This window comes from Melanostigma gelatinosum (assembly GCF_949748355.1).
Source record: "Melanostigma gelatinosum genome assembly, chromosome: 5".
Lineage (NCBI taxonomy): Eukaryota > Metazoa > Chordata > Actinopteri > Perciformes > Zoarcidae > Melanostigma > Melanostigma gelatinosum.
This window is the reverse complement of record NC_136638.1, coordinates 5,948,752-5,975,083: the sequence shown is the minus strand read 5'-3', so window position 1 is coordinate 5,975,083 and position 26,332 is coordinate 5,948,752. Positions and strand designations below refer to the sequence as shown.

The window sequence follows — 26,332 nt, the reverse complement described above, 5'->3', positions numbered from 1 at the left end:
AAACATCAATGGTGGGAGGGACGGGCATAAAAGAGCATTAATACAGGAGGTTGTAAATCAAAAAAGGTTGGACATCCTCTTTTTGCAAGAAACTCACACCATTCCATCAGATGAAGTAGACTGGGGTTTATGGTGGGAGGGCTTATGCACCTTGAGCCACGGAACCAATCTTAGTGCCGGGGTAGCCGTGCTGTTTAGAACAGCAGCTAATGCAACCGTCCTGTCGGTCACTGAGGTGGTGAAGGGTCGTTTGCTGATGGTGAGGGCAGAGATAGAGAGCTCGCTTTACTGCTTCGTCAACATATATGCACCGAATCAGGGGCCAGAGAGAGCACGCTTCTTCACTACGCTGCAAAACGAACTGCAGAGCTGCCTTCAGGAGCAGCTGATCATCGGAGGGGATTTTAACTGCACTTTAGACTTCACCATGGACCGAAATAGTGAGGAACCACACCCACAGTCAGCTCAGAGTCTCCACAACGTCATCTTACACTTAGATCTGTTGGACACTTGGAGAGTAAAACAGCCACTAAGCAGACAGTACACCTGGGTTAGAGTCAGCAATGACAGGATTAGTGCAGCCAGGCTGGACAGAGTTTACATCTCTCGCAGTCTCAGTTCCAGACTGAAGAGCAGCACAATCAGTCCAGTTGGGTTCAGCGATCACCACCTCGTCAGTCTAGGCTTGATAACCTCACCGGGTGAAAGGGTTAACTCCTACTGGCATTTTAACAATAAACTTTTACAGGACACCACTTTTTGTCAGAGCTTTGGGGTTCTTTGGCAGCAGTGGAAAACTGAAAAAGCTCGTTTCAGTTCTCTGAAGCAGTGGTGGGAGGTCGGAAAAGCACAGATTCGTGTGTTCTGCCAGCAGTACACCTCAAACGCCACCGCTAAAATCAAGTCTGCTGTCAAAGACCTTGAAGCCAACATAAAGATCATTGAGGAGGGCTTCCAGAGAGACCCAGATCCCGGTGTGGGCCAACTGCTGAAGGAGAGGAGGTTGGAGTTGAGCTCATTCCTGCAAGAGAGAGTGAAAGGAGCTCTGGTCAGGTCCCGTTTCCTTCAGTTGAAGGACATGGATGCCCCAAGTTCGTTCTTCTTCAACCTGGAGAGATCGGTGGCGCAGAGGAAGCGGATGACCTGCCTGAGGCTCCCGGGAGGCAGGATAACAACTGACCAGAGGGAGATGAGGACCCATGCCGTGGGCTTCTACGCTGCTCTTTTTGGGGAAGAGCCGTCCTGTATAGACAGCAGTAAGGAGCTCCTGGAGGGTCTTCCTCAGCTCAGTCCAGCAGAGAGGGCCACGCTGGACAGAGAGCTGACGCTGGAGGAGCTTTCAACTGCAGTGAACCAGATGGCTTCAGGAAAGACTCCGGGAATCGACGGCCTCTCCTCGGACTTCTTTAAGGCATTCTGGAACATCATCGGTGCTGACTTACACTCTGTTTTGATGGAATGTTTTAAAACAGGAACACTGCCTGTTTCGTGCCAGCGGGCAGTACTCTCCCTGCTGCCCAAGAAGGGCGACTTGGCCCTTCTGAAGAACTGGAGGCCAGTGGCCCTGCTTTGCACGGACTATAAGGTGCTTTCCAGAGCCTTGTCCAACAGACTAAGAGACTACCTGGAAGTGGTTGTAAATAGCGACCAAACGTACTGTATCCCAGACAGGACAGTTATGGACAATATCTTTCTCGTCCGTGATGTGCTTGATGTGTGTAAATGTCACGATGTAGATGTAGGTATTGTCTCACTAGACCAGGAGAAGGCTTTTGACAGGGTGGGTCACACATATCTGTTTTCTGCACTCAGGGCTTTCGGGCTTGGTGAGGGGTTTTTGGCTTGGGTGGGTTTGCTCTACAGTGGTGCTGAATGCATGGTCAAAATGGGAGCTGGCCTGAGTCGACCGATCCCTGTACGGAGAGGGATAAGGCAGGGTTGTCCTATCTCGGGGCAACTCTACAGCCTCGCTTTTGAGCCTCTGTTGTGCAGGCTGAGAAGTCGGCTCAGTGGTCTGTCACTGCCGGGGTCCTCTAGTCTTTGTAGTCCCCTCACTGTGTCTGCGTATGCTGATGACGTAAACATCTTCATCAGGGACCAGGGAGATGTTCGTTGTCTACAGGATACTTTGTCTCTTTATGAGAGGGCTTCATCTGCACGGGTGAACTGGGAAAAGTCTGAAGCCTTATTGGTGGGACAGTGGAGCCATCAGACAGTGCCTCATCTGCCTGGAGGTCTTCAGTGGGGAAAAGAAGGTCTAAAGGTGCTGGGTGTGTTTTTGGGCTCTGAGGATTTTGAGAAAAAGAACTGGGAGGGAGTTAAGGAGAAGGTGTGTGCTCGGTTCGCTAGGTGGAGATGGTTACTACCCCAGTTGTCATATAGGGGAAGGGTTCTGGTTGCTAATAACTTAGTTGCCTCGACTCTGTGGCACAGACTCATCGCTCTGACTCCACCTGGAGGCCTCATAGCAGAGATACAGAGGTCTGTCGTGGACTTCTTCTGGTCCGGCCGGCACTGGGTTCGTGCAGCAGCGCTCTATCTGCCTGTGGCAGAGGGGGGGCAGGGTCTCATCGACATCCAGTCCAGGATCGCCTCGTTCAGACTCCGGACTGCACAGAGGCTGCTCTATGGCTGTGGCCCCAGCTGGATGGACACGGCTCGACTGCTGCTGAGGAGAGCTGGGCGGTTGGGTTATGACAAGCAGCTCTTTCTCCTACAACCTGAGGAAGTGGACTTGGCCGGGCTGACGCCGTTCTACAGCTCTGTTCTGCAGGCGTGGCAGATTTTTAACATTTCACGTAAAGCTGATGAGACTCCGGGCGCATGGCTGCTGGAGGAACCTCTGTTCTTTAACAGTTTCATCAGAACCCAAACGCTACAGTCTGCCAGCCTGAGAACGCGTCTGAGAGAAGCCGGCTGCACTAAACTTGGACATTTGGTGAAGATGTCATCAACCGCAGCATCCATGGCCACCTTCAGGCAGAACACTAACATCACGTCTGTCAGGTTGACCAGCAGGATGGTGGAGGAGGTCTGTGCCGCCCTGCCACAACGCCTGAGAGCAGTTGCAGGAAACCGTACTCTGTCTGACCAATGGGATGAAGAGAGTGAGTACACCCCCCCCACTCTGCTCGTTGCCCCAGCGGTGGGGGACTGGCAGGGGGGAGGAAACAAGCTGCTGACGTTCACAACCCCTCACCTGGACAAGTTTCAGGCAGCAGAGAAAAAAGCCATCTACGAAATCTGTGTAAAGGTTGTGAACCTCCGCTCTCTGGCAGGGTTGACAGAGTCGAGGTGGACCGGGTTCTTTGGCCCAGGTTCTTCCCCGAGAGGCAGCTGGAGGTGCATGTACAAGCTGCCCGTTGAAAAACGGACAGCCGACCTCCAGTGGAGGGTTGTACATGGAGCTATAGCCACCAACAGATACCGGGCACACCTGGATCCACAAATTGGGGAGGAGTGTTGGTTTTGCGGGCAGACTGAGACCCTGGAACATTTGTTTGTTCAGTGTCTGCGGCTCTCAGGGCTCTTTGAGCGGTTAAAAAGATGGTTTCAGGGTCTTGGACAGGTTTTTTCTTTCATGTTGTTCATCTTCGGTCCAAAATACTGCTCAAAACAGAAGGCTGTCCACACAATGGTAAACTTTTTATCTGGTTCTGCCAAGTTGGCCATCTGGCTGACACGTAAGAATCGGGCGCGGGGTGCCGGTAGTGAGGATCCGGTGAAGGTTCTGGAGGGACTGTTGAAAGCCAGACTCAGGGTGGAACACACCTACTATCAGACAGTGGACGATTTACAGGCTTTCAGGGACAGATGGACTACTGGGAGCATTTTATGCTCAGTGGGTGCTGGTGGAGAGCTGGTGGTGAACTTCTGAACGTATTGATTGTTGTAATTGATGGTTTATTTGTTCTTTGGTGCTTTATTTTTGGTTATTTGTTTTTATTTCATTGATTTTCTGATTATTATGTGATGTTTTAGAGTGTTTCTGGTTTCACTGTAACAGTGAAATAAAGAGATTTTAAAAACCAAAAAACCTCTCCTCTCTGCTCCTCTCCTCTCTGCTCCTCTCCTCTCTGCTCTGTGTTTGAGATTAGTGTTATCATCTCTATTATGTCGTAGCCGTAGGGTGTGTGTGATAGTAATCTCAGCTGTCTGATTATATCTTGTAACTCTGTTGCCGAACTATGAGATGGCTTATTGATATTTTGTAAGGGAAGATATTTTCTAAAGACAAGTACTTCTCGATTTTATCCCTTATCTAACTCTGCAACTTGGGGATTAACGGCTCCTTTCAACTAAAACAAGCTTCGGGGCTCTTTGTTCCAAAACATTAAAACACTTAAACTACAAACCTGTTCAACTGTCAATCACAGTAAGCCCGCCCTAACGCATACTCTGCTTTATGGTCTGTTTGACTCTAAATGGACCATAACTTACTAAATGAACATCATGCTGTATTGAAGAAGACTTGAAACTAGACCATTGAGACCATAAACTCATGTTTACAATGTTTACTGAGGGAATAAATCAAGAGAGAAGTAGAGTCATTTTCTCATAGACTTCTATACAATCAATTTAACATACTGAGGTACAAACATGTATTTGCTTCAATATACACGTCACTTAAATTTTAACATGGAAAAAATGTTTCTCTTAAGTTACTTAAAATGCACTGGATTGTGTTTTCCCTCCCACCACCTGGAACCAGTGGGTTTGTTTCCAAATGTCCTCCTATCCACCTGGTGTGCAGGGAGGGAGTAAATGAGGCGCTCCCAAAGTAAGAGGCTTTGGAAAAACTAAACTTCCCATATTTAGACCTCTGACCTTCCATCCCTTTAATAACCAACTCTCTCCCTGTCCTCAGCCCACCATTTCAATCTGCTCCCTCTCAGTTACCCTCATCCAGCTCTCAACAGGCGCACACACACACACACACACACAGGGGAGGAGGTGTCAGTCAAGATGGATGTTTAAGTTGGACCAGCATCCCATATGGCAATGTGTCCTTTATGTGTGTGTGTGTGTGTGTGTGTGTGTGTGGAGATCTGGTCCCACGGGCAGTGCCACTGAATTTGGCACCGTTCAGCTCCGCTACATCCAGTCTGCTATTGAGTTGGTTCAAATGTGCGCACACACACACACACACACACACACGCACGCATGTTCCGCCTCAGCCAAACATCTCCATCTCACTGCTCAGCAGCTCTGAGGCGTTTTAAATACTGTGGAGAATATCCGGAAAACATTCGGCTGAGAATAGTGATCGAGAGTGTTTACTTGCTGTAAACCTGCCATCGTTATTGAAGAGTATTGGGCGTAGTACCATTTTGATTGAGACGACAGTGCTAACCCTAGCCGCGCCGCATGAGCTTCGGCTCCTTGTTCGACACTTTGCTCATTTGCTCAGATGAGCCTGAACTATCGTACAGTGTGATGATTAGGAGAGCACACACAGAAACTCACCTTTTCATTTGTAGAACAGAGCAGAAAAACACAGCTTCACGATGTGAACATAGAAGGTTCGACCTTTGAGAAATATGAGTCATTTTTTAACTGCACAAGCATACGTTACCTGTTTATACCTGCAGCTCTGACAATCTCGAGTCATAATGACACATACTCTAACCCGGCGTCTAACATAATCTCAGTCTTTGTCCTATTAGTTCATCTGCTGTTTAATATTCCGAATGCACTTGTAATGTCTGAGTTCAGTCTGCCCGAGCATCACGGTTTCTTCTCTAATTTCACCGCAGAATCCATCAATTTGCGGATCTGATCTGACGTATTCATAAATTATTCAAAATGCACTCGCTGTGTGTCAGCACTGATTTGACAGCTACTGTCTCGCGCACACACGCACGCGCGTGCACGGCAAAGCATCTACGCAGAAGCAGTGACACGTCCTTCATATGCAACCATAGCGCAGCTCCACATATACTGTGGTCCTGCTCTCTCTCTCACACACACACACTCGTATATTCGGTCTAAACCTTGATGACTGGGTCTTTTCCGATCTGATTGGAAGTGCAGTGTCTGCAACTCTTCCTGCCCTTCAGAAGCAAAGAGAATCCCTCTCTCTGCTCCTTTCCCCTTCATCTCGATATATCTCCTCAGTTCTTCTACTCCTCGTATTTCCACTGCGTTTTCCTTCGCTGACTTTTTTTTTAACAACATAAAAAACCTTTTGTCTGGGTGCTATTCAAAATGTCATCCTGCCTCTTTAATATAGGGGTTGCTTGCTTGCGAAGAATGTGTCATTTGAAAGAGTTTGTTCGCTGATGTTTCATGCTGCAACCTAATGATGTGTAAGAAAGTGACTTACAACGAGTGCAACAGAAGAAACTTCAAATCCTGCATGGTGGTGAACCAGGGAGGTTAAAGGTCAGAGTCGAGGGACTCGATGATATTCAGGCCCTAGAATTGACATTTTATGTCACAGATTAACTGTACAGCAAATTTACAAACACATCTGTTGGCTGTATGCAAATGTAATTCCAAACAATGCCTGTGTTGATATTATCGGTCCCTGTGGACAAAAGCGGTCGGGTTTCCGAGTCCCAGAGTCGCTTTAGAAAGCCTCCTATTTGAATGCAGCAGGGTGTGACAGGCTGCCCCGCTCAGTCCTGGTGTTGGTCCTCATGTGCCTCCCTTCCCTCCAGCAGCGTGGTGTCGGTGTTGGCTTCTGGCAGGGACCAGAGGGGAAGCAACTCTATAGAAATAGCCACAATCTCAATGAAGGTCTGGTTTTGAATTGAGACTGTTCCATAGACAGTCAAAAGTTCCTCACTGTAACTTTAAATCATGCTTTGTACGCATATCTCCACAAGTGTAGAAAAACGTGGTGTGTATGAGGTTGTATCTTCTTTTGCACCAGCATTAGCTAACTAGCCATCAGGCTAGTTTAGCCCAGCGATGCTAGATTCTATATACTGGCAGAGGTTCTTTAAACCAGTTTCAGTCAAGCATCACATGCTTGGAATCCCCAGAGCCACCTCATGGTGTACGAACAAATACAAGTTAGCTAGCCAACAATCTACCACGTGAGCTAGCATACTGAATGGAAAACAAAATGTAAATTTGTCAGCTGGTAGTTTTTAGCCACTCACCGCAAGACTCTGTATTTTTCACCTGGATATATGTGATTTATGATGGTCATAACCTGCAGCCTAACTACAGTATCACTAATATAATGTAGGCTACGCCACATTCAGGTCAAAGTCAACAAGCGCCTTTTTGCTACATCAGATGTTGCCTTTGATGTTGAAAAAAGACGTGCACTTTGTTGAAGGCCTTAAAAAACAAGATCATTCACACACTTTATAAACCTTCAGATTTAGTACACACAGTAAAGTGAAGGTAAGTTGTTTAGATAGCATAGCTCGATGGATGCACCAGCAGTAAGTACCCTGTCGACTGTAGCGCAGCATAGAACCATGTCCACTCATGTTCAGCGACAGAGACATTTGTCTATGTTTGACATCATAGGATTCAACAGCTATTGAGAGAACCTCCACTGTGGCTGTCGTCACAGAGAGAACGTGTGGTTTGAGATAATGCTTGATGACTTTTCCAACACATCCGTATACTTTCAACACCCGTATTACTCGCACATCAACATGTTCTTAACAACCGAGACGAATCAGGTCTTATTGCCATTGACAGAAAGCAAAACGTTAAGACCTTCAAGATGCCTCTTCGGTGTCTCACTGAGATTATTCCAGCCTGAAAGCGCTCCAGCGGGGTAGCACTGTGATCTCGGGTGATGCCCTGTTAGGCATTGTTTTAGTTTTGATCCATCTGAGCCTCATTTTAGGGCTAAACATTGTTGGAACTGTAAAGAATTTATCGACAGAGTTCACCGATGAACATCATTTTTTTATTTCCAGCTGAATAAATCTTCTTGGACAACTTGTTTCTTTTCACCAGCCCACCATTGAGACAGGCTGTCTCTCCCTCTCTGCCCGCTCCTTGTCACTCTATCCTCCCCCTGCTCACTGTGTCTTTCCTCCTGCCACTCTTCTCCGTCTCCTCATCTGTCTTTCCCGAGAAAACGCCTCTCTCTCTCCGTCATCTCTCCTTTGCGCTCGTCACTCCCCGCTCTCCCCTTTGCTGAGGAGTCAAACATTTCTCAACCTCTATTCGCCCTCCTCCGTTCCATTACTCCCTATCTCTGTGTTCCGTCTTTCTTCCCGTTCAGAACATATTCTGACACATTCTGTCTGTTAATCAGGAGTGTATTGGACATCAATTCATGATGCACTTGGCCATTATAATACTCTATTTTTGACCAACGTGACAAAGCCCCTCAGCTCTCTGGCTACTCCTGCCTCCCACTTTGCGTTATTCAGATTGACAGACACTGTGACAGCCTTTTACAGCAGTAGAGATGCACCCAGGGCTGAAGGTGCTGAAGAATACAGAAAAGTATTGAATGTATTCAGCCAAAAATTGAAACTAATTAGTGGTTTTAATGATTTGTGGACAAAATCTGATTAGGAATATCGTGGTATTTTATGATGTGTTGTTTTAGGCAAACGGTGTCCACAACACCTTTCCTTGGACACTTTGAGTGCCATTTGTGGCACTGCCTTTTCATCACTGCACATGTTAACTACCCTTTCTTCTATTTATTTGGGGCTCAGTATGAGGGTGTTCATCAGTGCCTGACAGATCCTTGATGGGTTTTCCCCGTAGCTAAAAGAGCGGCTAGATAGCACTGTGATGTGTGTATTAATTGCTTTTGGGCTCAAATAACGTGTAGCGCTGAGCATCTGTGCTCCTTTTTAAAGCAAAACCACTGCAATCACAAACATAAAGCACAAGCACAGCGCATACTCCAAATCCATTTTCTTTTGTCTTCATTCAACCTTGTCGCCAGCAGGGATCGGGTGTCTTGCTCATTTAAACATCAGCAGTGAAGGTAGTTGCTCAAACAACCTTGAACCTGCAACTGAGACATTCCAAACTGCATTGTATGACTTGGTGGAACCATGTAAGCGCTCCATAATCCTGCACAATGCTCCCTGATGTGTAAAAGTCATTCCACACCAGTGATTACCTTGGTCCATATATACAGTGCATTATAGGAATGAAGATGCCCCCCCCCCCCCCCTTCATCGCAGATTAGGGCAGTCGACAAAGTCAGCTTTTCAGCAGTACAGTACAGTTCTGCAGCCAGTGTGTCGGGTGTCTGTTAGAGGACTTTTACTCCATTATGTTGAGTGTTTTTCATTTGCAAAGTCCTTGGTGGGGTTGCTGTTAGGAGAACTTTGATGTGTCAACAGTGTGTGCATTACAAAGATAAAGACAGTGCGTTACTGCAATTCAATGCTGATATGGCCAACGAAACAAATCTTTCTTATCTCGTTATTTCAAGTTTGTGGACGATTCAAGACTTTAATCAATGTCTTTTTTTCCGATAAAACTAAAACGGGACTTAAACATAAGATGTGCCAGACCATGTGCAAGATAGATAAGCAAGAGCAGTAGACGTTATGCATGTTGAAAATATAGGTTAGTGTAAATGTCCCATTATGACCAACAAATCTCCGTGGATCTTAGCAGCCTGGGACTTCTCTGCTCCCCCCATTGTGTCAACCCCCACCCGGTAAGGAGACATCGCAAGCGGTGCGAGAGGAAGCAAAAGCGGGGGAAGCGTGGAGGTATCCGGGCTAGGCTAACGGCTAGCCCACACAAGCCGGCAATTCCAACATTACTCATGGCAAATGTCCGTTCACTGGACAACAAGATGGACAATATACGGCTACTCAGAACCAAGCGTGAGGTGAGGGACTGCTGTGTTTACGTGTTCACGGAAACATGGCTCCACCACAACATCCCGGACTCCGCTATTCAACTGGACAAGCTAACATGCTACCGAGCAGACAGAGACATAGTTAGCGTGGGAAAGTCCCGCGGCGGCGGTGTGTGTGTTTACATCAGTGATGCTTGGTGTCGAGACGCTATTGTTGTTAACCAACACTGTTCCCCGCTGGTGGAGTTTATGGTTTTAAAGTGCCGTCCTTTTTACCTGCCGAGGGAGTTTTCAGCCATTCTACTGGTGGCTGTTTATATACCTCCGAGCCCCAACAACACGGACAGAGAGGAGGCACTCAGTGAACTGTACAGAGCCATCAGTGAGCAACAGACAGCACACCCAGACGGCATTCTCATCGTTGCTGGAGACTTCAACCATGCTAACCTAAAAACTGTTCTGCCTAAAATATACCAGCATGTTGATTTTCCAACCAGGGAAAACAACAAATTAGACCTAGTCTACACATCGATCAAGGGAGCGTACAAGGCGTCCCCCCTCCCCCACATTGGCCTCTCCGACCACCTCACGGTCTTGCTGAAACCGGCCTACAGAGCAAGGGTAAAGGTTACCAAACCGGTTTCAAAACAGGTACGGGTGTGGCCAGAGGACAGTACTGCTGCACTTCAGGACTGCTTTGGTACTACAGACTGGGACATGTTCAAGCAGGCAGCCACCTACAACCATCACATTAACATTCAAGAATACACAGAGACAGTCACAGGTTACATCACCAAGTGCATTGATGATGTAACTACCACCAGAGCCATCACCATCCGAGCCAACCAGAAGCCATGGCTGACAGGGGAGGTCCGCACACTGCTCAAGGCTCGCGACACCGCCTTCAGAGCTGGAGACCCAGCTGGGCTGGGAGCAGCCAGGGCTGACCTGTGCCGTGGCATCAGGAAAGCTAAACGACTGTACACCAGGAAAATCACAGGACATTTCAAAGACAGCAGGGACTCACGGAGCCTGTGGCAGGGCATTAGGACCATAACGGACTACAAACTACCGCCACAGACCTGTGACAGTCACACCTCCCTGCTTAACAACCTCAATGGCTTCTTTGCACGCTTCGAAGCACAGAACAACACACCTGCGCAGAAAACCACCCCCCCCACCGACGACCAGGCTCTGTGCCTGTCCCCAGCCAGTGTGAGGAGCACACTGCTGAGGATTAATACCCGCAAGGCTGCGGGACCTGACAACATTCCTGGTCGTGTGCTGAGGGACTGCGCAGAGGAGCTCACGGATGTCCTCACCGACATCTTTAACACCTCCCTGAGCCAGGCTGTTGTTCCCACGTGCTTCAAGGAAACCACCATCATTCCTGTGCCGAAGAAGTCATCTCCAGCCTGCTTCAACGACTACCGCCCCGTCGCATTGACTTCTACCATCATGAAGTGTTTCGAAAGGCTGGTCATGAAGCAGATCAAATCCACCCTTCCTCCCTCCCTGGACCCGTTTCAGTTTGCTTACCGAACCAAACGGTCCACAGAGGATGCAATCTCCTCCGCTCTACACCCAGCCCTCACACACCTGGACACTAAGAACTCCTACGTCAGAATGCTGTTCATAGATTTCAGCTCAGCATTCAATACAATCATCCCCCAGCAGCTTGTGTGTAAGCTTACAGACCTGGGCCTCAGCCCCTCTCTCTGCAACTGGTTGTTGGACTTCCTCACAGAGAGACCACAAGCTGTTCGGGTCAACAACAACACTTCGAACACACTAACACTGAGTACGGGGGCCCCCCAAGGTTGTGTGCTCAGCCCCCTTCTCTTCACCCTGCTGACCCATGACTGTAAACCCAACTACAGCTCCAACCACATCGTGAAGTTCGCTGACGACACTACCGTGGTAGGTCTCATCAGCCACAACGATGAGACTAACTACAGGAAGGAAGTGAACCAGCTGGTCCGTTGGTGCCAAAACAACAATCTCTTCCTCAATGTGGGGAAAACAAAGGAGATTGTTGTTGACTTCAGGAGAACCCACTCCCAACCCCCCCTCCCTCTGACCATCAATGGTGCTGCTGTGGAACAGGTGAGCAGCACCAAATTCCTGGGTGTGACAATCACAGATGACCTCACCTGGAACAGCAACACCACTGCACTGGCAAAGAAGGCCCAGCAACGCCTGTACTTCATCAGGAAGCTCAAGCGAGCAGGAGCCCCCCCCCCCATCATGCTCTCATTCTACCGAGGCGCCACTGAGAGCATCCTCAGCAGCTGCATCACGCTGTGGTTCGGAAGCTGCACCGCCTCCAACCGCAAGAGCCTGCAGCGCATTGTGAACTCTGCCCAGAGGATCATCGGAGTCTCACTCCCTACACTACAGGACATTTACAACACCCGCCTCACCCGCAAAGCACTCGGCATTGCGGGTGACCCCACCCACCCCTCCAACAGCCTCTTCAGCCTCCTGCCTTCAGGGAGAAGGTTCCGCAGTCTCCGTTCGAGCTCTACCCGGCTGAGGAACAGCTTCTTCCACCAGGCGGTCAGGATGCTGAACTCTCTCCCTCCCTCTCTCCTCTCGCTCCCCCTCTCTCCCCCCCTGCCATCTCTCCCCTGACCTCTCTACCCTCCCCCTCACCCACCTTTCCCCACTGCCTCAAATGGAACATACCAGGACATCTACTCCCCCTCACACCCCTTCCCTCATCCAGCACCAGTCACTTTTTATCAGCACCAGTCACTTTTTATCAGCACCAGTCACTTTTTATTCTCTGCTGCTACTTGTAAATCCTTTATCTAGGCCCTTATGTTCTTAACTTTATTCTATTTTATTCTATTATATGTTATATGTTCATGTCTATATTACACTGTGGGACTGCGAGAAACGGCATTTCGAATTTTCTGTATGCATAACACATGTGGAAACTTTGACAATAAAGTGAACTTTGAACTTTGAACTTTGAACTTTGAAATCAGCCTTTCAGAAATTTTTTATTCATGCTGCCCCATGCAGACCATTTAAACACAAAGTCTAAACTCTCATTTTGAGTGGCAATAATTAATTTATACCAATTTCTAAAGTTTGTATTGTTTAAAATGTGAATATATGTCAAAAGTCTGTCATAGGTTTGATAGGTACCTAATGTATCCTTTAAACCAGTGATTCTCAACTGGTGGGTTGCGACCCAATAGTGGGTCACGGACCCGTTTTCAGTGGGTCGCGGGCCTTTGCCTGACAAAAAAAAAAAAGTGATTTTATTTTGAAGGGCATTTTTTATGCAGCGGAATTATTCCAGCATTTACGGCACTTGTTCAGCGGTGCAGGAAACACACCGACCAATGCGTTGTGAATCACATCACGCGATGCAGCTCAGCCAATCAAATGTGAGTATTCTGACAAGTTCCCTCACTCGAGTGAGATGTACACACACCGTGACACACGGGGAGAGATGAGGATATAGAGAGCAGAGCAGGACTGTTGAAGTGAGAGTTGTGAAAGTCAAATCACAAGGAACATCTCCAAAAGAGAGAAATGTCCAGAGAGACCAGAGTCATGAGACTCTGACTGGACAGACTCATAGAGGTGAATTCTTCCAACACTAATTTCTGTTTTTAGTAGATGATAAAAATATAATATTGTGTCTTTATCACTTCACCCTGAATGAACTGAATTAAAACTGCAGCGTAATTCAGTGAAAATAATTTTGCTGAAATGAATTTCGTTATGTAATTAATTTTTTTATCCAGCTGTTATTTTACTTGAAATGAGAAGAACATGTATTCATGTATTTCTATGTATTATTTATAATCCATCCAGTTAAATTTGAAAACTGAGAATAATATTTGTTCAAATATAATTGATGTGTACTTTCTTTATTTGATTTGACAGTTGTTTACTACACAGAGACGTTACTACTACTAGACTTCTTGAATATAGATATACCCAAATTATTTATCAATATAAATTATATATATATATATATATAATTTCTACAAACTGCTGGTTGTGCATGATGTACTTGTGCATGATGTAGAAATTGGTATATATATATATATAATTTGGGTGGTGGGTCACGGCTTGTCATTAAGGGGTGATGGTGGGTCCCGCAGCCAGACCAGTTGAGAACCACTGCTCTAAACCCATTGTTGTTCCAAAAAAGCCGATTAGTAAAGCAGTGAATCACGGACTTCATTCTGCAAGAACAGGCAGAAAAATATAAAACTAACCTTACATCCATTATTGAAAAATTCAAATCTAGTTTGTGAGGTATATTAATATTCTACATATTGCTCATAGCTCTAACCTGCATGATAACATATGCCAGACACATGTTATGCAGGAGCAGGCAAGTTTAGCTAGATGTGAGGTTACTCATCACGTTAAAACGCACAAAAGCCAAAGAGCTTGACCAGTTGTCAGTAATACGGTTTCCTCTCGGGTCTACTTTCCACGTGTCCCCTTATTTACTTTTTCAGCAGCTCTCTTGTGGTCAAGCTTTTCATCAGGAGATCACAGGACATAAGCATCATTCTCAGTGTCGCTCCCAAAGTCACATTGTTTTGCCATCAGTCTTTCAAACCTGTGCTTGTAGTACACGAAGCTAGCTCGCATCAGCAAACTGGCACGAAATGTAACTTCTGTCAGAGTACATCATGCACAACCAGCAGTTTGTACAGGTATATGGGTACAACATCTGAGGAATGAAGTGTTTAGATGTCAACACATTATGTTACTGCTTTCTGATCTGGAATGTTGATGTCCAGAATATTAAATCAACTCAGCCAGAATATAGTGGGTGGGTACATAATATAATATTAATGTGCATGTATTGTAAACACCCCCCTACACTAATCTGTAGCACTCTGTTGTCTGTCGTGTGGTCCAAAGCATTAATGGCAAAGGTCATGAAAATAGGAACTACAGCATGTTTAATTGGCTAAAAGAGTAACAGCATACATGTTTTCTTATCAGGAGTGTCATACTAAATGTAAGCCTATTCAAGATGGATTCATCATTGATTCATATGAATGTGTGTGGGTGTGTGTGTGTGTGTGTTTGTTTGCTGGCTGTAAACAGTTGTTTGCCGTTGTACATCGCAGTGGTTCCCCTTGAGAATGCATAATGAAATGCTCTGAATAAAAGCAGCGCAGTAGTAACAGACGGAGAGAATAACTCGGCGTGGCAGTAGAGAGGCAGGTGAGTGTAATTTATAGTGATGAGCGTAAACTGGTCGGATCATCCGCTGGGAGTTTGGAGTAATTAGGGCACTGCTTCCCTTTTTTGCAGAGGAGGAGGAGGAACAGGTGCACATGAGCACAATCAGGCTCACTTGCAAATTTGACGCACTTTAAAAGTGGATGCATGATTCATTTTCACTTTATTGCAATAAATAGGAATAGAAATGATTAAATAAGGAAAATGTTGTTTTGATCACCACAACAAGTCAGAGGCTATATTTGCTGTTTAAATCTGACATTTCTTTCTATGGAGCTTAGCATAAGTGAGCAAATAAGACTTGACTTATGATAATTCTTGACATAGAGCAGCACTGACATATTTAAGCACTGTTTAAGTTGATGGGGCGAACCAAGCCGTTCTCACATCCACCTCGTCAAATACCGACATTTGGCTATAAGCAGCCTTACTCCAATGTAAAGCTATCCACGTCAGTTATTGGACAGTCAGAGCAACTGATGTGGTTAAAAGTGTGAGAAGCTCCGCCTAGGGCAGAGGTCAGGGTGGATGGTGATGCGTCAAACAAACATGGACTTTCATCCAGGAGGCCGCTGTTCCTGTCCTATGTGAACCAAGTAGGCGTTGACTTGTTTTACCGTACTGATGTAAGGTGACTTAAATAACGCTCAGAGCAGTGTTTTCATTAAGTTGCCTGTTCACACATCCAGATAATTGCAATATTCACTCAACTTTCCGCTCTGCTTTGGTCTCCACAAACTCCTCCTGCCTCCAAATATCGGACTCCTGAGCCGGTAACTCAACTGCGTTCATGAGCCCTAGGTGCCAACTTTGTCTGCCTGATGGTTATAGTTGGTCTTCAGAGCTTCTTCAATAAACGCAGCTGCCGGCTGAAGCTGAAGACAACGGCGATGAGAGCGGTGCGACTCAACGAAAATGTTGAAGTTACGCAAAGGCCAAAACAATGAGCCGAAAGAGACTTGAACACCCTCTAGAGCTGGGGGGGGGGGCATTTCATATTACACGTCATTTATTCTATTCCACTGTCAATATGAAAAGCATAGCAGCTTAATATCAGTCTGTACGTAGAACCTTCAAGTCTTGCACAGAATCATTCAGTCAATAATGACTCAGCAATCTCACATTCCTCAAATCAAATAAATATCAGCTTAACGTTTAATCATCTGAGCCTCAAGCATCACCACTTTCAGAGGAGATGGTACAAGCCAACGTGACAGAGACTGTGCCCTCAAGACAAATATGCTGGAAAAGGTCCAAAAGCAAAGTTGCCTCCACTCTGTGAGTGAACAAACAGGATACGTCTCTGAGCCGGCTTCAAGGGATCTGCTTCGGGCATGTTTTCAACTGGAGTTTTTGAGTTTGTCTTGAGCAAATGTTCAACTCAAAGAGACATTATGAAGAGGCCAGGAAGCAAAAGCAAGTAAATCCATCAAGTCGACTCCAATTACGCGTGTTATCCTTTACGTTATTGCCACTTTAGTTATTTTACCCTCCAAATAATCAGGCAAGCTCTCTATTGGATAAGAAGCCGCCTCCCTCTTGCTGAACTCCTGCAGACCCATATCTCTTATTTTATCTGCCAATAAAAAGCTTGCCGAGCTCTGCTTTTCCTCACCCACCCAGGCAGCCCCTCTAATTGGATCACTCGTCATATTAATTACATCAAGGGGGTATGCAGACAAACAAACACGGCCCATAACGAGCGCATGAGTTATTCAACATTTGTACTGTCAATTACGTGCATCTCATTAAATAGCAATGATCATTTTTGCAGCACTTCACGGAACAAAATGCCCGTGACAGCGTAAGTGCTATTTATGGAACAGTGTGATGATTCTATCGGAGCAAACACAGGAGGAATTAGTTGTGGAGAGTGAATTTCACATCTGGAGGAAATAGGTATGACCATGAAGGGTATTTGGAGGAAATATTCACCTCCTTTACTTACGTAAAAGTACCAATCTATTTGTGTAAAAATGCACAAGTACAAGTCATGCATTCAAAATCATAACAATCAGAAATATTGTTGTAATCTCCAAGTTTCAAAGGTATTCTTTACACAGACCACTGGCCCTTGGGACTGATATATTATCATATATTACAGAATTAGACTGTGAAATCCTACGTTGGTGGAACTGCTGATAACTCATAAACATTTGAAATGTGTCAATGGGACCAAACTAGACACGACCTTGTTCTTTTATGGGGGTGACCAGCCTGAATGGTTTAATCCTTAACAAGACCTTTTTATTACCAGATGTTGTTTTCACCTTGAGTCTGTGTGTTGGTCATCGTGGCAAAATGTGGTCCTGGAGACACCGACTGTATCGGGAACTACAGCAGAAGTGGTTTTGAGTACTTTGGTGTGTTTTTCTTTGAGGTTGTTGTTGCTTCTGGCAACAGATTTTTTTTTCCTGCGATCCGTCAAAACTTTACAGGTTGAGTTCAAGTTCGAACATGAGTGTTGTCCAAGCAAGGGCACCAGGCAGTGAAGCCCCCCCCCCCCATCATATTATGCCGCTGGTCCGATTTGGCGTCGCGGCTGGTGAGATCCCATCACAAGATGCTTTCCTCTGAAATCTAGAATAAAAGAGCAGGGACGCATGAACTACGAACACTAGGGGTGGTAGGGGTGACTGTCGGGGTAGCAGCAGGTATTAAAGGTGACCGGACAAGAGTGAGGTTGCCAGGTTTGGTGGCACAGTATCCCCCTACTGCATGCCACACTTCAGAAGGACTGGCACAAACGAGCTCGCACAGGAAAACCACAGTCACCCATCGCCTGCCAAACTCTCTGTCATGTACACAAAATGTCTTCTTTTTCTTTAACTTTTGATGAAACATGAAATATTAATTCATTGATTTTCATCCCTTATTAACAATCAACCTAAATCCTAACCCTTAGCTAACGACATCAAGCTAAAATGCTTCGTGGTTCGGAGCAGTCCAGAGAGCTCATCTCTGGACTGAAGCACACATAGAAACACAGATATTTCATCTTAATTTATTTCCAAACTCCCACTGCTCAAAAGACCTCGGTGTGTGTACCGGCCTTGCTCAACTGACCTCTCGTCCTCTTTCTTATAAGGTTTCCTTCCTTTTCCACTCTCATACATTTGTCACATTTGTCATTTGCCCTGAAAATAATTTCCTGTGGTCGTTGCTCTCGACCTCTTATGGGAAGAGAACAAGGTGCAGTGCAATCTGAGGTGAGATTGAAGGTTGACCGCGTCAACCTCGCTGCGCTGGAATCCCACATGGTTGTCGCCAAATGAGAAGGAAGGGTCACTGCAAGCAGTCTTAGATGTTGTGAAAGTGTATCCCCTTACCGGCCTTCTGATTCTGTCCGTGTTTACATGCATATTCATCCCGTAAAGGTGTTGACAGCTCACATACGCAGGAGAGCAGAAGACTGTTTGTGCTGTGTTTCTGCGTCAGATTAAGACGTCCTGCTGCTCTTCAGCAATTCCACTGCAGTTTGTTTTAAAATATTAGAGAGAGAGAGAGAGAGAGAGAGAGAGAGAGAGAGAGAGAGAGAGACTGAGAGAGAGAGAGAGAGAGAGAGAGAGGGGGGAAAGAAAGTGATGAAGGGGAGCGAGCGGTAGGTCGGTGGGTACAGTAGGTGGAGCGAGAGGAGGACACAGAGAACAGATTCAGAAACAGAAAGATGCAGAGAGGAGAGAAGTGAAGCTGCCTGGAGACTGCGTGTCAGCGGCATGTGACAGGTGTAGGAGTTCATTATTCTGCTGCTTATTCATAGCGTCTACCATTCACGAGCTCTCTCGCTCTCCCTCTCTCTCTTGCCATCATAAATGTTTGGAGTGTGTGAGAAAAGTTTGGGAGGAAAGTGTCGTTGTTCTCTCTGTTGTTTCGTTGTCTCACGTCTCATCAAGATGGAGAATCTCGGCTGTTATCAGATTCGACGTCTCACAGGGAGTAGTCTCCGTCATGGAACCCGCCGGCTTCATCTTTCTGCACACAGGGTTTTCCTTGTTCAGATCTGTGTCTCCGTGACAAAGGGATGCTTTTATTAGACTTGACAGACAGGGCCATGGCAGACTGGTGTGTAAGAGACCAATGCTGCTGGATTTTTAAGCATCATTTGCAGTTGAATGTCTGTTGTTTATCTCTGTGGAACAAAGCCAGTGCAAAAACCAACAAACAAGAAGCAGAGAGGAACATCTTTCATCTGGAGCTGTTTGTGTCCACTCAACAATGGCAAGTCCAGCATTCACGGTCGCTCTGTTTTGGTCTCCACCAACTCCAGAAGGAAGTATCTGTCTCTCTAGCTGTTCACCAGCTAGCTGCTGACTTTCTCTTTTCTTTTTTTCCGCCACTGAAGCCACAATGTGGAGAGGGACGAGAGTGAAGCGCAGCACCAAAGTTGAGTCCCGTTAAACCCAAACAATGAAGGACACTGAAAAAGCCTGCCAAGACCCAAAGCTGAGGTTATGAACCACGTGTTATAAAGGATCACACCGCGGACAGCAATACAAACAACTCCCATTTAGATGATCATGGTGAGTTTCCATTGTAGGGAAAATCATAAATATCATTCCGAGTGACTTGAAGAAGCATATTCATTGTGCAGCGCAATGACACATAGTACAGATACAGCTCATTGGAAATCAGCAGTTGTTTTGCAGTTGTGACGTTCCTGAGTAGAACCTGCAGTCAAACCACCATTCAGCTGCTCGGATCAGCTTCCACGTAGCCTGAAACCCCCACTGGAACACTCTACTGCACCGCAAGCTAACTTCTGTGAGGACACAGTGAACGCGAAAGAGACAAACACAGATGAACTAAGAAATCTTTTCATCAAAATGTAGAAAATGAAAACTGAGCTGGACACTGTGGAGAGATTATAGCGACCAAATTGAACTGTTGAAAGTGCTGCAGGAGGCCTGAAATGGAATTTTGGAGAGAAGAAATGAGAAACCTGTTTAGTTGCCAACATATTTACATAGTAAGTCTGAAAGGGGTTTCATTCCCACTTATTAATTCCTATCCCTCTGTTCTCAGTCACAATAATCCCATTCCCCTTTGTCACACTCTGTTGCATTTAGCTCTCTCTCTCTCTCTCTCTCTCTCTCTCTCTCTCTCTCTGTAGGATGCTGTCAGTAAACAGGTGTGCAGCCACTTCTTTTTATTAATGACGGGCAGGAAGAAAGCAAAGGGGGCCCTGTGTGTGTGTGTGTGTGTGTGTGTGTGTGTGTGTGTGTGTGTGTGTGTGTGTGTGTGTGTGTGTGTGTGTGTGCGTGTGTGTAACACACTAGAGAACCTGACAAATGCGGGAGTGACTGTGCCGCACGCTCCGTCGACACAGTGACAAATGGCGAGGGCAGGAGACGCCTGCGTAGGAGAACACACAAACACACCCGCAGAGCGACACAAAGCAGCACTTTGACAGAGGACAATGTTTCCAGAGCTTGAAAGTTGTTTGGCTCTGCTCAGAGGAGGCTTTCTGACGTTCAGCCGGAGTTGGATTTTTTTCAATGCTGATGAAGCGTTGGAAGCGTGTCCGCCGTGGAAGTTTGTTGAATCAAGTGTTGGATGCTAAAATCTTGTTCGTTTCAACAAAGGGGAACGTCTGTCAGTGTGATGAAATCATATTTCTGCTCTACCAGTTTGGAGGTTGTTTTGGTGTTTTGTTGTTGAGAAAGTAGAAATGACAACACTTCCCTTTGTCCTTTCGTACATTTATTAGGAGCAACAACAGTGATATGATTGTGACCATATACATGTATCACTCATACAGTATATGAGCAGTGGTCACTGGTGTATTGTCAGTAACTGATGTCCCGTCTGTCTCATTGTCCCCTTCTGACAGGCTGTTCTCGTAACTCTACCTACAAAAAGTATTGCGCTGTAAATCGTAGACATCCCATGAACTCACGAACCAATAAAGACAGCAACTACCCATGGGGAGGTGGATGGGTCAAACAAAAACTGGTCTCTCACCAGTTTTTTTCTTATAAAAATTGAAAATCTGTCACTCAAGTTTTTAATATAGTTTTATATCGCCAGCTGTTGTTGATGAACATCTGGGCTGACTACGTCTTACAACGCCAGTGTGCTTCAGTTTACACCAATGAAATGTGTGAAATAGTCATGTATTCATCTTTGACGTGTTTGCTTTAGCCAGGTGAAGATGGGACCACCTCCGCCTCATTTCAAGGAAAAGCCCTGATCCTCCATTGGTATGTCTTGTGCTTGCCATTGCATTGCTGCAAATGCAGATTTGTACCATCGACTGAATGTAAGAAGTGGACATCGTCATCATGAAGTCACCCGTTGGTTTGTAGTCATTGTGAAGCCTCGACTTCGCCATCCTGGATTACGGCCGTTTTTTCAGCCAATGAACAGAAGTTACCATATTTGGAATGCGGAGGAGTGACGTAGAGGCACTGTATACCTCTCTGGTAAAAGCAGCAACCTGTCAATCACAGTAAGCCCGCCCTAAAGCATACTCTGCTTTATGGTCTGTTTGACTCTAAATGCACCATAATGTACGAAATGAACATCCTGCTGTATTGAAGAAGACTTGAAACAACTAGAGATTGAGACCATAAACTCATGTTTACAATGTTTACTGAGGGAATAAATCAAGAGAGAAGTAGAGTCATTTTCTCATAGACTTCTATACAACCAGAGGAGTCGCCCCCTGCTGGTCAGTAGAGAGAATGCACGTTTCAATACACTTCAGCATTGGCTTCACTTGGCAGAACCGGAGGTTGTCGCCTGATTTCTACACACAACGTGAAGAGGGCACTGTTTCTCCTGCGCAAATGAAGTTAAGAAGTTTATAGTTTGTGTCAGTGGCAGATGGCAGAGGCAGCAAAAATGCCGGAGGCGCTGTCACTCCAACATTCTTATACGAAAAGAAGAAGTGTGCGGATTTCCCCAGCAGGCGTTTGGTTTGATGGTCTTCATTTTCAGAAAGACTCACATCGCCTGTTGGAGATAGATCATCATTCAGCTCCTCCCGGATCTCATTTATCCGTGTAATTACACCGAGGTACCACATTTAATTTGACATTGATTTATTTATGTTTGTAATGCGACAAACAGCTTTTTCCCCATCTTCCTCTGCTAATCTTGGCCCTTTTTAATGTTTCTTTCCTCTGTCATTATTCAACGAGAGGTAACTTGATAAGGGAAAAGATTATTTTTCTGTGTACCTCCCCTGATATGACTCTCTTTTGCTCATCCTCCTCAGCCTCCTTTGTTCCTCCTCTCCATCCATCATCCCTCCCTATCTGTGCGTTCATCCATCCATATGTGAGCCTCTTTTAGGAGTTATTATGGTTAATAGGAAGGCCAATGTGTTCTGCCTTCCAGGGAAATGAGACTCATTACTTTTCATGAAGTATTTTGGGTCAAAACTACTCCCTCATCCTCTGCGTTTCCTTTCTTTCATTTCTGTTTGTCTCTCTGTTTCCGTGGTCTGATGAACAAAACCAAGCGAGCGCTTCTTTCCGAACGTTTTCATGATTTTCAGACGGCTTTTTGTCCATGACTCCATGGCCCTTGGCATGAGCTCAGTGAATGTTTCCGAGAGGGCACATGGCAGAGCTCTAGCACAGTTGGAAATGGCACTGTAAGCCGTGATGGTGAGCCTGGCCTCCAGCCTGACCAATCCAATCACAGTTTCTCTTCTTCTCTTTTAGAGAGCCCACTCTGCTGTTCCGGGGCACTCTGACCGTTTATTGATGATGAAGAGGTCCAAAGCTTCTCTGCTACAAAAGCCTCCTCTTAGAGAAAACATACGTCACAAGGTCCAGAAAGATTGAAGTAAACAGTTACGCAAGGATGAAAAACAAGTCATAAAAACAGCACAGAACACCAAGAATGAAACATTTGATGGGTTGTTTCACCAGCAGTGAACTGTTACCTCTTAATCAAACCACAAGCTTTACCAAGACGTCATGGAACCGTCCCTGTGCAAATACGTACGTGTGAAGTTCAGACCAGATCAAGAGTCACATCAAAAGGTGAAAGCGTTGTCATACAGTCAGGCTCTGCACCACAGCGCGAGCCTCCGCAGATGGAGCGCACATTCATACTTCACGCGCTGTTCACTGCAGTATTCTCCCAAACACCAGAGGGCGTACAAACAGATGAACTCTGATCGAGTGTAGCCGGCACAACGGCTTAAACAAAGCTCCACAATGCCAGCGACTGACTGTGAATAACAATGTTGAATGTCTTCATTAGGACACTTTAGAGCATCTTTCAAAGTGGCATGAGTCCAATCAAACCGATGGATCATTTCTAAGTACTGAATTCAAATCTTCCAACGTATTATTTTATTGAGAGAAGTTCCTGAAAGCATCATTGTGGACAGAGAAAACGTAACGTCTCAGATTGTCTTGCTGTTTTGCATTTAATAAATGCCGCTCACTTCTTTCTGTTGTTCAACAGTATGGGCTGTTTGCAAGACGAGTCGCTACCTTGTGTGTGTGTGTGTGTGCTACCTCGTGTGTGTGTGTGTGTGTGTGTGCGCTTCCGCGTGTGAGGGTGAATATATTTCAGGCTGTTTGGGAGCATTAGACAGAGGGCAGATTGTGGTCAACTCCATTTATTCTGCATTGACGCTTGTGTGTTTGTGTGTGTGTGTTTCTACCATCGGTGTGGGTTATACGTGTGTGTGTGCATGGTGTGTGTGTGTGTGTTTGTGTGTGTGTGTGTTGCACTACAAGCCTCATATGCTGATAGATGTTGTTGTAGCTCCATGGCACTAAATGAAGGCAGTAACCCACACATTCATTACCATATTCATGCAGCTCACTAAATAGATTGAGTGTGTGTGTGTATGTGTGTGCACGTGTGTGTGTGTGTGTGTGCGTGTGTGTGTGTGATTTGCGCAACTAATTTTGAGGAGTCATTTTGAAAATGGTAAATTCTGTCTCTCTCTTTCTCACACTTCTTCTCGACGCCTTTCTCACACACACACACACACACACACACACACACACACACACACACACATATAAATGTCTATCCAGGCTAAAGCTTATTCTCATAAAATGTGTTCGGAGAAAAGAAGTAACCATCAAGTCGGTTGTGTGCTGAAATTGAACATCAGCTCAAAAACATTGGGCCAAATGGCGGGTACTCTCTCTCTCTCCCTCTCATTCTAATCTCGTTCTCTCACTTCTTTCTCTCTTTTCTCCTCTTTCTGCCTCTATTCTTTTCCCTCTCACTTGGGTGTAAATTGCCCTGCAGTGGTGATAGACTTATGTGTGTGTGTGTGTGTGTGTGTCCCTTCCATCTATCTTTTTTCTCCTGACTGTGCATCTGTGTTTGTGAATGTCAAGATCATTACCTGTGTGTGTGTGTGTGTGTGTGTGTGCGTGAGAGGTCAGGTCAAGCTATTATTATGGCAGCAGCTGTAGTGGTATTTGCAGGGGATTGTGGGAGCATGCAGACAGGCTGGGGGCTCTGAAGGGCTTTGTGTTTGAGTGACATGCCTGAACTAAATATGCTGCGCCCTGCACACACAACACACAGTCCTCAAGCTATTACGCATAACAGAACATACCTTTTTAATACTCTATATGAGGAAATAATGATTCAACCTTTGGGCAGTTTTAGAAGCACTGATGGTTTTTATTGGTGTGTCTGGAAAGACATCCTCAGAGTGAAGCAGGGTTGTCTCCGGACGATTCATGTGAGCTACTGGCAGTCGAGCACCACCCGCACAAACTCTCAGTTCGTCATTGCTTTCATATTTTTGTTATAGGGATGTCAATAACGAATCCACAGTGAGAATTTTCATGGATAAGTTTTGTCAGTAAAACAGCAACAAGAAATATAAAAAAACTAAAAATACAAAGCTGAGCGAAACCTTTCAGGAGAAAAGCTGGTCCACCTTAAAAAGTCAGTCCGTTTTAAAGTCAGCCCACCTTAAGTGAACCTGGACTAGAGTTGTTGCTGACTTCAGGGCTAAGCTCCTTTATTTACATCAGTAGGTGACAAGAACGACACAGGAACTTATACACTGTCTATTCACCCTGACAAAGAATCTGTGATGTCACTGATAACTTCATATTCATTGTCAAACACGCTCTATCTCGCACTACACTGATGGAGCCATACCAACAGCTGACAAACTTGCAGTTCAACTGGGGAAGTGGCTGCAACAATGCATGCAACATGGTAACTCCCTAGACCAGGGATTCCCAAAGTGGGGTGCGCGCACCCCTGGGGGTGCGCGAGCTGCCTCTAGGGGGTGCGCGAGAGGAAAAGTGTAATGGCGGTCTGATGGTGTAATAATATTAAATATTTAAAAAAAAAGTAATTTTAATTTAAAAACTGTCAGGTGGGACATCTGAAGCTATCAGTCGTAAAAGAGGAGAGGGACAGAGAGAGAGAGAGGAATCGGAGGCGAGGGGAACGGAGAGGTGCAGCACAGACAAATCGGGAGCACATCGGCCCATCGCGGAGTCAAGGTGAAAAAAGAGGAAACGAGAGTGAGCATCAGACTGGGAAAAAAAGAGGGAATATGATGAAAAGTATCTGTGTCTGGGCTTCACTTGGATTGGCAACGCAGATTCCCCAAAGCCACAGTGCGTGGTGTGCAGTGAGGTTCTGGCTAACAGTCTGAAGCTCTTATTTACGTCGCCACCTGAACACCAAGCATGCCAGTGCAAGTCAAAAGCCCCTTACATTCTTTATATCCAAATTGGAGGAGTTACAAAACAGCCAAAAACAGCTGGAGTCTCATTCATGTGTTGGTCTATAAATGACGCACTACGGGCTTCATATCTGGTTACAGAATAGCGAGAAAGGGGCTACCGCACACAATCACTGAAGACGTGAGCTTGCCAGCTGCCAGAGAGATGGTGGAATGTATGATTGGGGAGAAAGAAGCAAAAAAGTTGGACATGATCCCGGTGTCCAACAACACTGTGTCGCCGCATCGATGCTTTGTCCGAAGACATCCTGGCTGCATTAGTCGCTCATTAATTGTAAATTAAATGTGATAATCTGCCTCTGAGCCTGTGCGTGTGTCCTCGCATCCGTATTGCTCTTTAAAAGTGACGCCTTGTGTCACTGAAAGTTATTGAAACTTTGTTGCAGTGTTTCAGGGCGTTTTCACACCTTCAGTTCGTTTGCTTTGTTGCAGTTGCTCCTTTGTTCGGTTTGTGTTCACACTGCAACATTTAACAGCGGACTAAATCTTGTAAACAAATGCCACGCGCGAGCAAACTGTTCTCTCATTGGTCCGATTCTTATGCGGCTATGAAGGCTTAAAAGGCTCTGTTGCTTCTTTTTTTTTTTTTTTTTAAGGGGGGGGGGGGGGGGGGGTGCGCGAACCCGGTCGGGATGTAGAAGGGG

The 26,332-nt window shown here is 45.8% G+C and overlaps 1 protein-coding gene across 1 annotated transcript in view; it reads left to right on the top strand.

Moving 5' to 3' along the window:
- Window positions 1–26,332, top strand: part of il1rapl2 (interleukin 1 receptor accessory protein-like 2) — a gene marked incomplete at both ends in the record, with an annotated part of 337,128 nt that overhangs the window by 156,321 nt on the left and 154,475 nt on the right.